This window comes from Manis pentadactyla, chromosome 17 (assembly GCF_030020395.1).
Source record: "Manis pentadactyla isolate mManPen7 chromosome 17, mManPen7.hap1, whole genome shotgun sequence".
In the NCBI taxonomy this organism is placed as follows: domain Eukaryota; kingdom Metazoa; phylum Chordata; class Mammalia; order Pholidota; family Manidae; genus Manis; species Manis pentadactyla.
In genome coordinates, this window is record NC_080035.1 from 57252555 (window position 1) to 57265214 (window position 12660).

Below are 12660 nucleotides of genomic sequence, written 5' to 3' on the forward strand. Positions count from 1 at the left end.
GAAATGATCATGTGTGACTTACGGGCCTATGTGATAAAAGCATTGGGGCCCTCATCTTGCTTTCCCTTCGATCACCCACTCTGGCAGAAGCCAGGTGCCATGTCATGAGGACATTCAAGAGACCCTAAGGAGGTCCATGTGGCGATGAACTGAGGCCTCCCACCAGCAGCCAGGTGAGTGACCTTACGGAGGTCCATGTGGTGATGAACTGAGGCCTCCCGCCAGCAGCCACGTGAGTGACCCATCTTGGAAGTGGATCCCCTGGCCCTTGTCAAGCCCTCAGGTGACTGCAGCCCTAACCAACATCTTGACTGCAAATTCACGAGACACTCTGAACTAGAAACACCCACTGAGCCTGTCCCCGATTCCTGGCCTGCAGAAACACTGTGAGACAATAAATGTGTATTGTTGTAGGCTCTTATATTGTTCATAATTTGTTATAGAGTAATAGCTAACTAATATACTCATGAATTTTAGTAGTATTGAAAAATGCTCACATACAATATTAAATAAGAGTATTAGAGGTAGAAGGGCACCTGTGTACAAAAAGGAATAGTAGAATGCTAGATGGAGTTACCTTAGAAAGTTTAATGGTGCCTGCCTTTGTGGAAAATGAAATTTTCACCTTTTCTTTGTATTTCACCATATTTCCCAGAACAAAAACAAAAAAGCATAAGCTTCTTTTGGGGTGAGTAAATAAGGTAAAAGAAAAACTACAAACAAAAGTAGAATTTCAAAAAAGGAGAATTAAACAAGTAGAATTTAAATAAAGTAAAATTATTTTACTTTACTTTCTAGTCCCTTTACAACTTTGAATTCTTTGAAGTTCCACAATCATCTGATAATCTTTTTCACTCCGAATTTACATCCTTCCTTTTATTTTTCCTCGTAACAGATTATTCCCATTTGCTAATATTAGGTGGTTAAACATGAAGGTAAGAAAGTCATGGCTTCTAAATACCAGAGAGATCATTATGCAGAAGTTAATGGCCAGCTCTTTTTCAAGTTTAATGACTATATAATAAGGGGCAAAATGCTTCCAAATATTATTAAATTTTGACAGGATATGCTTGGCTTGGGACAAGTGCCAGTGCCCTTCCTTTAATAGCCATGTCCTTTAAGAGCACTTGAAGAAGATACAGAATGGTCTAGACTGTAGATTTTTTACTGATGTCACCACGTCTGCAACACCATGGGCTTCTGGCAGTAGGCATATTATTGAGGCTTCCTCTAAACCAGACATTATTCCAAACAGAGCAGTTCATATCCACCCCAAGTGTAGTTCCCCTCCTGTGAACTGCATGTTGACCTTGATGTTATTATCAAAGGTGGAATCAGACGGCATCTACCCTGTCCCTGCAACCTCAGCCGTAACTCAGAGATGTCCACCTGCAGGTCCTCTGCTGGAGTCCGAGCTGTCCCGCACTCCCTCACACCCTGGGCACTGGGGCAGACATTGCTTCTTGTCCTAATTTAACTAGATTTCCTATCTTCCCAGGGAACAGGGAAACATAAATGTGAAAGAAAAAAAATTTTTCCCTGTTGAAAAGAAGGGAAAGTGACTGTTTCTCTTCCTCTTCTCAGAGCATTTCCTTTAGGAACCTTGTCTCTGTAAATTTTTTCTTTGTCCCTTTGAGATGTTTATACATCTTTTTAAAACAAAATAAGCTTCACCTATTTTACTACCCAGGAATGTTTTTTTTTTTAAAGTGGAGTGGCAATCTCTTTGACATGTAAACAGGGAGGGTGTTGGGAGGGTGGGAGTGAACTTAGCCATGTGGCTCCAGGTTGCAAAACTGTCTACTTGTCTGGAGCTATGAGAAGTTTTATTTTTCCTTTGGATTAAGGCAATTAATGACCACAGATGGCCACCTCCATTACCAGGTGAATTTAGGGGGAATTGCATTTAACAAATGGTGCTGTCTGATCTTCTTACTTGAGAACTAGTTATTTGCATCTTGAGAACATGAATGTAACGTGGTGAAGTGTACACAGCTTGCCTTCTCCCTTCAGGATCTCTTTAGTGGTTGTCTGTGAGGACATGGAAGTCTGGGTCAGTGCCTATTCAGCAACAAAACTGTTTTCTTTCTCATCTACCTTGGTGGAGAGGTTTCTGGGTTGGCAGGAGGTTTTATTTCTAATTATTTTCCCTACACTGGACAGATGGCAGGCTACTTAGGGACAGGGAGGTTATGCAGTTCGATTAAATTCGACAAGCAGTTGATTGGACTCCATCAATGTGACAGACGCTGCCTGGTCAGGAGCGTAAATACAACATTGTGCTCACTGCTAGGAAGTTCACAAATGAAGCAGACGTAGGTTGGCAACCTGATAGAAGGAGAGGTGAGGCTGGAAACCTCGGTTAGAAAACTGGCCCTGCCAGGTACTGTGAGTTTCAGGGTCCTTACTCGTAAAATATTACAGATAATAATAATGATAACAGCTCAATAGATTGCAACTATCATTTTTCATTTAGTCTTCTCCTGACAACCCTGACGTGTGGTACAGCCTATATGAAAATATACAGCCATAAACTTAGATATACAAAACAAATAATTTTCTTGACATAGCTACAAATGAATTTAATTTACTCCATAAGCCCTCCATCTGTGTTGATGGCTGAAAACTGAGTTTTGGTACAATTCGGTTTAGTCCTTTAAAAGTCACTCACATTTGAATAAATGCTCTTTTTGCTAGTCTAAGGTCAAGGAATGTGCTTGTCATTGGCGTCGGGTCCACTGCGGCCATGTGGCCTGTCCTCCGTCCCCCATCAGGGCAGTGGCGGTGCTGTTTGGGGGCTCTGGGCTTTCTCTCTGCTGAACTGGCCACCACCTCCGCCACTGCCGCCCCTGCTAAGTCCTCTGACGCTGAGGGGCACCCTCTGGGTTTAGCGCCTTAGGGCTGCTGGAGCAAACCGCAGCCTTGGTGGCCTCAAGTGACAGAACTGTATCCTGTGACAGTCATCCTGGAGGCCAGTTGTCCGAAAGCGCATTTTCAGCAGCACCACGCCCCAAAGCCTCTCGAAGAGGCTTCTCCCCTGTCCCTTCCAGCCTCGGGCGGCCACGGGCGACCCCTGGCTTGGCGCAGCACCCCTCCCGTCTCTGCCTCTGTCTTCACATGGCCTTCTCCTCTTCCTGCCTGCAGGTCCAGCCCTTCTTCATCTCTTTTAAGGACACGTGTTACTGTAGTTCGGGCTTGCTTAGAGAATCCTGGAAGTCTCATTTCAAAAACCTTAGTTTAACTACATTGGCAAAGACCCCTTTACCCACCGTCGGGCATCTGCTTGGACCGCGGTCCCCGCAGCGGTGCTGCTCCTGCGCTCTGGCCCTCACCTCTCGGGGAACTCGGGAGGTTCTGGCATCGTAGAGGGGGCCTCAGGGGCCCTGTTTGGGGGATCTTTCGGGCTGTCTCCTCACCTAGTCCTCAGGCAGCTCCCGACTCTGTCCAGGCTGCCCTTTTGTCTGTGTGGGACGCCCAGCAAGGCTATCGACCCTCAAGTTCTGACAAGAAGAGAGGCCAAGGCTCGGATGTCCAAACAACCCAGGGTGGCCCTGTGCTGCGGCCCCTGAGGGGGGCAGTCCTCCCCTCCACCCAGGCCCGCGCCGCCTCCCTGGCGCGCCCCAGCCTCCTCTGCCTCTCTCATGCTCCGTCCCAGAAAAGATTCTTATTTCCTCTCAGAAAGTGGGAATTGAAGGAAAATGGGGAGGGGGGAGAGGTTGGGAGGGGGACTCACACAAGTGTGAAAAGCAGCGATGGGAAACTAAGCCCCATCAGAGGATCGCACGCTTAGTTCTGTGCCGTCTGAGCATTTGGATTTCTGAGCTTGGACCTGGGCACGTGGGTCTGGGAGCATCTTCTGAACGCTTATGAAGCTTGCGGGTCACCGATAAAAGAGTCCAACCAAGTGCTACGAAGATAGCAAGGAGAAGGATGATTTTGGCAGGAAGAGAACTGAGAAAGGCTCTCCAGGTGGCACCAGCAAATCCAGGGACTTGGGGGCCTGTGCCTACTGGGGCCTGGTGAGCCGTTAGGACCAACTTGAGTCCAGCTGCCAGGGTGGAGGCTGGGGGAGGCTGCAGAGGTTGGGCAGGGGGTTGGCGGTTTGCTCGAATGCCACCCAGGAAGGTTGGGAGGTGTGAGAGGGAAGTTGTCAGAAACACAAAGTGATGACATCAATTTCTTTGCTACATTTTTCCTTTCAAATGTCCTGTTTTTTTTTTAAAGTGTGTAATGTAGTTATTTTAAAACTAGCTCGCTGAAAGAGTAATTAGAGCAAAGTACAGTTTGACATGAAGTTATTAAATATGTAATGTTTTGTTAAGTTTTAAAAAACAGTACATTTATATGTTCTTCTGGGAGGGAAGAGAAAAAAAGCTGCCCTGAGCTCGGAGGGATGGAGAGGAGGCGGGGTGCTGCCCCCTCTGTCCTGCTGCCCAGACGGGGGCTGGATTTCTAGGGCAGGGGGAGGCCAGGCTCAAGGAGGACAAGGCTTGGCTCTGTGAGGAGACGTGCTGACGGGGCTCTGCGGCTGGAAAACTCCACACTCACAGCGTTGAGACCCGCCGTTGAAAGGGGTTTTGACAACAAATGTAAGAATAATACATGAGAAAGTTTCAAGTTTGCTTTCAGCTACCGTTAAACCTAGGTTCACCCAACAAATACTTTTCGATTGTTTAGACATCGCTGCTTAAGGAACATGACAACGTGATGGCAAAAACAGAAACGGTATTTAAAAATACACGTGGAGCTTGAGTTTCTCCTGAACCTCTATTAGGACGGGGACGACCAGCTGGATCCTGGTCGCCATGCTCCCGACGTGCTGGGCAGCTGGGCATGGTGAGAAGGGGGCGACCTGGCACTCAGGGTGAGAGCTGACTAACGCCCGGCTTGTCTCTCTTCCCAGAATGGAAATGGGAGATGCCAGAGAGGCAGGGTTAGTCTGCAGCTGAGAGGAGGCGAGAATTACCTGGTGGTTCTGTTCTTGGACTCTAATAAGGGTCAACAGCCACTGTGATAAAGAAATGGAAGTGAGGTGAGGGTGGCTGCTTGGTTCCCATCACCTTTAATTTACGTTGTCAATCAGATACTACTTTCCTACAAGCCCAGGGGTGTGTGCTGGGGGCTGCAGGCACAGGCTGACTTGGGTGCGGCCACTTACCCACAAACACTTGAGGGGGAGGGGGCCAATCCTAATTCTGAAAGCAAGCCCCATTCCTCAATTCTCTTGGTGATTTTTTTTTTCATTTTTTTTTTCTGTTTTTATAGAAGGCTGCGGTAACGCTCATTAATAATCTGAGCCCATTGACGTCTGAATCTTATTTTTACTCAGTGTTACCTACAAGTGCCACATGTGCTGTGCCAAAAGGTTTTCCATGGGCATTAAATGTGATTCACAGTTTATATTAAAATGTTACAGGTATAATAAATAATTTTTATAGGGACTTGTCACATTGACTCACAAGAGCGTCATCATTTGCATGAAGCAATTTTACCTTTACACTCTGCCGGTTCTAAATGATGCAATCAACTTGCTCTATTTATTTTTTAATATTTAGATTTAGATAATATTTAAATTTATAATGTGGCATGGAATACTATAACACTGTTTTTTTTAATGATGAAATTTCAGGGGAGTAAAAGGCTGATGATACTCTCTCTTCATTCCCTCTTGAGCTTTGTTAAAGCACACATACACTTTCAACAGAGCAGTATTTAGTTTATGCAATCCTTTAAAAAAAAAGATTCACATATGTATATGTTTTTGTGCATTGGCTACTTGCCACTTTTAACAAGTCTATAACATTTTGTTATATTGATATGCAACACAAGTATTTGTTCTATCAAGTAATATACAACTGATCTAATGTATCAGCTTATTTAATGATTTTATGAATCACCACTTTTCAATGAAAAAGTGGAGAATGACTACTAAAATATTCCAAGTAGCTAATTCTTTATTTCCTCAAATTATAAGGCCCATTCTCAAGATATTTTTAGCATTATCAATGCATTCAGTGTGGAAAGTGCCATGTGTTAGGGTTCTGGAAGCCTGGCAAGCCCACTTCCTAGAATTTTTATGACATACCAGCATCATGGTGGGATTCTGACCTAGCTTAGTGGATTTCAAAGGGTCTTTTTGCAGGCTCAGTATGGCTCCTGTCCCAGTGTCCTTACAGCTTTTTGGCTTCTATAAAACCTTATGACCTCTCTTGTCTTTCTCTAACTGCTCCTTCTCCTTACTTTTCTGAAAGAGCCAGATTCACTTGAGCTAAGGATTTACTGGGTATTCACTAATGTTAAGTTTTGTATATTTAACCATAGATAATTAAATTGTTTTTCTTCCATTTACCCATAATACATTTCAGCAAAATTCAGTAACTTACAGAAGCATTTGTGCTCCCCAGTATCATGATTTCCTCAGGTTTTGTTGTGACATGACCATTCTGTTCACTATGCTGGGGTTCTCATTCTCTCTATCTAAGATTCACTTTTGGGGTAACATGATTCAGGATGCTGAAAGTTACAGTTTTATTTTAACAAGAGGGTGACCTTACCATTTTAGAATGGGTTTTCTCGGTTGAGAATTTCTGTCTCTGGAGTGGTGTTTTCTATTTTTCGTTCTCTCTGACTCTGCAAATAGCCCTGATCCTATGTATTTCTCTCTTTTTATTTTCATTTATTTTCTAAAGTTTACTTTTACTTCCTTTTCCTTTTCATATAGCTTAAATAGAACCTTTTGGCTGACATGTTACCTTTAATCATATTTCTTTCTCTATTGCAAACTTTATTAATAATTTCTATTTTTTAAAATTATTTTCCGGTATACAGTAGAGGCACAGCAAGAATCTGGTCAACACCACTGAAATCTTGTGGGTTTTTTTTTCCTTTTTACCATTTATAATCATGCTGTCATAAGCTGTCTTGCAGGCTGTAGTTGGAAACCATCTCACTTTTTATATGGGTCAACAAAAAGTCAAAGGCAATCAGAGCAATGTAAAATGGGATATGTTCAACACAGATGCACTTTTAAATGAATTCTATAAAATCAAGTTATTTAATTTACACTTGGGAATGCCCATTTCTGTCAGCAAAATATGACTATTCTCAGAAAGCTGCCGCTACAGAAGCAAAATCAAGAGATTGCTGTGTTAATTTAAGCACTTCAAAGGTAACAAAAAGACTATCCACAATGAACGCTTAATTACATTTTCTCTCTTTCAATATTCACATCACAGGGCCTTCCTTTGAAACAATTATAAAAGGAAAAACACTGAGAAAAAAAGAGTCTTTCAACTGGTTAAGTCTTCCACAGCCGTTATCCCCAAATCATTGGCAAAAGTGGAGAGAGATTAATGTCACATGCATTCCGCGAACTGCAATCAGTGGGGACAGAAATTCAGAATACATACCTGGCGGATGAGAGACATTTTAAAGGGACAATAGATAATGGTTATGAATATGTATTTGCTATACACTTAAGCTTGATTTTCATTGTGGGCTGACAAATTGGTCCCCCCAGGGGGCAATGGAATAGCCTGCTGTGTTTTATTCCAGAACAAACAGCAGCCAAACATTTTTTCTTTTTTTTGCTGCTTGGCACATGCCTGTCCTTGAAAAGACTAAATCAGCAACTCACCAGGTTGTGCAGCACCACTGGCCAGCATGGATAAAAAACAAATCAGAGTCTGTATATGTGGACTTTTCCCCCTTTTTCATTTGGGTTAAAATGCTTTGTAGTATTTTGCAAAAAGAAACATACAATGTAACAAAAATGCTCCTTTTAAGTTCAGGCCTAAGGACAGGTTTATGGAATAGAGACTTTAACTTATAAATGTTCAGGTTTTAAGCGAATGTGATGTTTCTGTAACAGGGGCTGATGGCCTCCATGCACATATTTATCTGTTGGTCCACAGGTCAGGGGGCTGGAATGAGTGGGCCGATGTTCATTATGTGGCATTGATCACGTAGCAAGCAAACAGCAGGTAGTTTACCTCTTTGGCACTTGTACCACTAGGTCTGGAATCACAGGCTTTATCTGTGCTAAGTGTAGGTCAAAGAGGACAGAGATTAATCTCTTCTCCACTTTGGCTGGGATGTAGGTTAGTCCTTACACATAGTGGTTGAGATTCCATCAGTCTGTGCTGTATCAAATTGAGCTAACTGGATAGAGCCCATGCTAGGGACTGTCAGTCTAAGGATATATAGGAAAGAAAAACAACTGCTGATTATGCTTTAAGCAACATTTCCAGTGGACTAGGGAAATGACTTCAGTCCTTAGCCTTTGTGGGTAATACAGAAGTGACATCTCAGTTCAAATTTAGTTATTGAGTGTTTTCTTTCTCTGAATTAATTAGTTCTCATTTAAGAAAAAATCATTTATAAATGAAAACATCTGACAAGCTGACCTCTTTACTTTAGATATCATAATCAGAGACACCAACTAAGTATCTCATAGCTTTAAAAATTTCACATAAATCTGGTTGAGAAAAAGTGATTGGAGTTTTATCTCAACAGTGTATTTCATCCAGCTTATACTATATATAATATAGTAAGTTGAGATGCCTTAAAGAACTAAAGGTGAAACGCACAAACTTAAAACAATTAGAAGACAGAGGAGAATATTTTTATTACCACAGGCTGAGAAAGAATTTCTGAAGAATGAGTCCAAAATAAATATTGACCATAAGTGAAAACCTGACAGTTTTGACCACATCAAAATATAATGTCATAAGCCATCACAGACAGGTTGGAATAATAAAATACTGCCTACGAAAGATTCTCAACACATACAGTAGTCAAGGTATTAATATCCAGAGGAAATGTACCACTCTAATAAAGGAATTTTAAAAAGAAAAACTAGCCTGTAGGAAACTAGGCTTCAGCATATGATCAGGTGAGTCACAAAGAAGATGGCTAGGAAACATATGATCTGCTCTCTTATTAACAGTTATAGAAATGCAGAAATGTAAGCGAAGGCAGTGATGTTACTGTTCAGTTCATAAGATTGTCAAAATCTTAAAAGTCTAATCAACTGTAAGTGAGAATGTAAGGACAGAGGGATTCTCAACCATGGCATCTGGGAGGGGAAATTGGTGTAGCTTGTCTATACGGCTACAGATGAAAGGTCCAGACAGTAAATTTTTTTGGCTTGAGGGCCAAAGGACAGTATCTAGGATATCATGTAGGTACTTCTACAATCATTTAAAAATGCATGAACCAGTCTTAGCTCACGGCTATATAAATAAAGCCTGTGAAGCAGCTCTAATATGTGGGCTTGCAGACCCATGCTACAGAACTACTTGGGTAGTGACTGAGATCCCAGATTCTACTTTCTGGCATCTATTCTAAAGAAACTCTCACACCAGTGGACACAACGTACAAACACATTAGTTGTAACATTATAAGAGTAAAATACCAGAGAGCAATCTAAATATCCTCCAGGAAGGGAAATGATAAGCATATTTGGCATATCAGTCATAGTTCTTATATTCATGACTATATATACTAATCACCAAATGAGCTTTATTTGTATTAAGATAAAAAGATTTCAAGAAGGAGGCAGAGCCAAGATGGCAGCATGAGTAGAGCAGTGGAAATCTCCTCCCAAAACCACATATATCTATGAAAATATAACAAAGACAACCCTTCCTAGAATAAAGACCAGAGGACACAGGGCAATATCCAGACCACATCCGCACCTGAGAGAACCCAGCGCCTCGCGAAGGGGGTAAGATACAAACCCCGGCCCCGCGGGAGCCGAGCGCCCCTCCCCCCAGCTCCCGGCGGGAGAAGAGCAGGCAGAGCGGGAGGGAGACGGAGCCCAGGACTGCCGAACACCCAGCCCCAGCCATCCGGGCCAGAGTGCAGGGCGCTCGATACTGGGAAAACAGGGCAGCAAGAACAGTGAGCGGGCACTGGAGGCTGGGCGACAGAGGACATAAGAAAAGCGCGCGACCATATTTTTTTTTTTTTTTTTTTTTTGCTGTTTTGTTTTGGCGAATGCTTTTTGGAAGTCTTAAAGGGACAGGGACCCCAATACTAGGGAAACAGGGAAGCAAGAACAGTGAGCAGATGCCTGAGGCTGGTGCCGGAGAATAAAGAAAAACAAGCGGCCACTTTTTTTTTTTTTTTTTGTGGTTGTTGTTTTGGTTTAGCAGGTGCTTTTTGGAAGTATTAAAGGGACAGGGCGGGACACTTAATCCAGAGGTAGGGAATCCGGGATCTCTGGGCACCCTAACCCCTGGGCTGCAGGGAGCAGGGAGGCCCCTTACGGAGATAAATAGCCTCCCAGCAGCTCCTGCTCCAACGCGACTCCACCACTTTGGAGCAGCGGCCCGAGCCAGGCCACGCCCACAGCAACAGCGGAGATTAACTCCATAGCAGCCGGGCAGGAAGCAGAAACCCTGTCTGCCGCAGCTGCGCAGCACAAGCCACTAGAGGTCGCTGTTCTCCCAGGAGAGGAGGGCCACAAACCAACAAGAAGGGAAGTCCTTCCAGCCGTCACTCGTCCCAGTTCTGCAGACTATTCCTATCACCATGAAAAGGCAAAGCTACAGGCAGACAAAGATAACAGAGACAACACCAGAGAAGGAGACAGACCTAACCAGTCTTCCTGACAAAGAATTCAAAATAAGAATCATAAACATGCTGACAGAGATGCAGAGAAATACGCAAGAGAAATGGGACGAACTCCGGAGGGAGATCACAGATGCCAGAAAGGAGATCGCAGAAATGAAACAAACTCTGGAAGGGTTTATAAGCAGAATGGATAGGGCGCAAGAGGCCATTGATGGAATTGAAACCAGAGAACAGGAACGCATAGAAGCTGACATAGAGAGAGACAAAAGGATCTCCAGGAGTGAAACAATATTAAGAGAACTGTGTGACCAATCCAAAAGGAACAATATCCATATTATAGGGGTTCCAGAAGAAGAAGAGAGAGGAAAAGAGATGGAAAGTATCTTAGAAGAAATAATTGCTGAAAACTTCCCCAAACTGGGGGAGGAAATAATCAAACAGACCACGGAAATACACAGAACTCCCGAAAGAAAGGATCCAAGGAGGACAACACCAAGACACATAATAATTAAAATGGCAAAGATCAAGGACAAAGAAAGAGTTTTAAGGCAGCTAGAGAGAAAAAGGTCACCTATAAAGGAAAACCCATCAGGCTAACATCAGACATCTCGACAGAAACCCTACAGGCCAGAAGAGAATGGCATGATATATTTAATACAATGAAACAGAAGGGCCTTGAACCTAGGATACTGTATCCAGTACGACTATCATTCAAATATGACAGTGGGATTAAACAATTCCCAGACAAATAAAAGCTGAGGGAATTTGCTTCCCACAAATCACCTCTACAGAACATCTTACAGGGACTGCTCTAGATGGGAGCACTCCTAGAAAGAGCACAGAACAAAACACCCAACATATGAAGAATCGAGGAGGAGGAATAAAAAGGGAGAGAAGAAAAGAATCTCCAGACAGTGTATATAACAGCTCAATAAGTGAGCTAAGTTAGGCAGTAAGATACTAAAGAGGCTAACCTTGAACCTTTGGTAACCACGAATTAAAGCCTGCAATGGCAATAAGTACATATCTTTCAATAGTCACCCTAAATTTTAATGGGTTGAATGCACCAATCAAAAGACACAGAGTAATAGAATGGATAAAAAAGCAAGATCCATCTATATGCTGCTTACAAGAAACTCACCTCAAACCCAAAGACATGTACAGACTAAAAGTCAAGGGATGGAAAAAATATTTCAAGCAAACAACAGTGAGAAGAAAGCAGGGATTGCAGTACTAATATCAGACAAAATGGACTTCAAAACAAAGAAAGTAACAAGAGATAAAGAAGGACACTACATAATGATAAAGAGCTCAGTCCAACAAGAGGATATAACCATTCTAAATATATATGCACCCAACACAGGAGCCCCAGCATATGTGAAACAAATACTAAGAGAACTAAAGGGGGATATAGACTGCAATGCATTCATTCTAGGAGACTTCAACACACCACTCACCCCAAAGGATAGATCCACCAGGCAGAAAATAAGTAAGGACACGGAAGCACTGAACAACACAGTAGAGCAGATGGACCTAATAGACATCTATAGAACTCTACATCCAAAAGCAACAGGATATACATTCTTCTCAAGTGCACATGGAACATTCTCCAGAATAGACCACATACTAGGCCACAAAGGCATAAAACTAGAAATAAACTGTACAAAGAAAGCAAAAAGGCTCACAAACAAATGGAGGCTTAAAAACACGCTCCTAAATAATCAATGGATCAGTGACCAAATCAAAATGTTAATCCAGCAATATATGGAAACAAATGACAACAACAAAACTAAGCCCCAACTTCTGTTTTACACAGCAAAAGCAGTCTTAAGAGGAAAGTATATAGCAATCCAAGCATATTTAAAAAAGGAAGAACAATCCCAAATGAATGGTCTAATGTCACAATTATCGAAATTGGAAAAAGAAGAACAAATGAGGCCTAAGGTCAGCAGAAAGAGGGACATAATAAAGATCAGAGAAGAAATAAATAAAATTGAGAAGAATAAAACAATAGCAAAAATCAATGAAACCAAGAGCTGGTTCTTCGAGAAAATAAACAAAATAGATAAGCCTCTAGCCAGA

General features: G+C 42.5%; 1 protein-coding gene across 6 annotated transcripts in view; it reads right to left on the reverse strand.

Moving 5' to 3' along the window:
- The window catches only part of NALCN (sodium leak channel, non-selective), a 290775-nt gene that overhangs the window by 102455 nt on the left and 175660 nt on the right, over positions 1–12660 (reverse strand). The window lies entirely within an intron of this gene.